A 761-nucleotide genomic window follows, 5' to 3' on the forward strand; every position below is an offset into this window, starting at 1 on the left:
GCCCGCCCGTCGCCGTCGCCCTGCCCCTCCGTTGGTCCGGCCCCCCTGTTTTTTTCATATATTATATGCTTGTGTATATTGTGTATATTGCTTCTTTGTGTATATTATGTATATATGTTAGTATATATATTGTGTATATTGCTTCTTTTCAGATTTTTTTCATATATATGTTTGTATTTTGTATTTTGCTTTTTTATAAAAATGTATATATGTTTGTATGTTCTTTGTGTATATATGTTCATATATGCAAAAGTTAGATTTAAATATTTAGAAAAGGATTATCTATATATGTTCTCTGATTTAGTACATTTTAGGTTAGTTTCATTTCTAGAAAAGTTTTATATATTTAGGAGAGGAAAAAGGAAAATAAAAAGACGAAAAAGGAGAAGAAGAGGAGAGGAAGAAAAGGAAGAGGAGAAGAAGAGGAGAGGAAGAAAAGGAAGAGGAGAAGAAGAAAGGAATAGAGGAGAAGAAGAAAAAATAGAAAATCTTTTTTTCTTCTTTTTTTTTCTTCGATCTTCTCATCTATTCCTTTCTTCTTCTCCTATTTTTATTTCTTCTTCGTATTCTTATGTTTTATCGGATCTGTCGTCGTCGATATACCCCTCCCGATAACTTCAACACGAGGGAGGGGGGGTCGATATACCCCCTCCCAATAACTTCAACACGAGGGGGGGTCGATATACCCCCTCCCGATAACTTCAACACGAGGGGGTCGATATATATACCACCTCCCGATAACTTCAACACGAGGGGGGGGG

Source organism: Triticum dicoccoides, chromosome 1A, assembly GCF_002162155.2.
Source record: "Triticum dicoccoides isolate Atlit2015 ecotype Zavitan chromosome 1A, WEW_v2.0, whole genome shotgun sequence".
NCBI classification, from domain to species: domain Eukaryota; kingdom Viridiplantae; phylum Streptophyta; class Magnoliopsida; order Poales; family Poaceae; genus Triticum; species Triticum dicoccoides.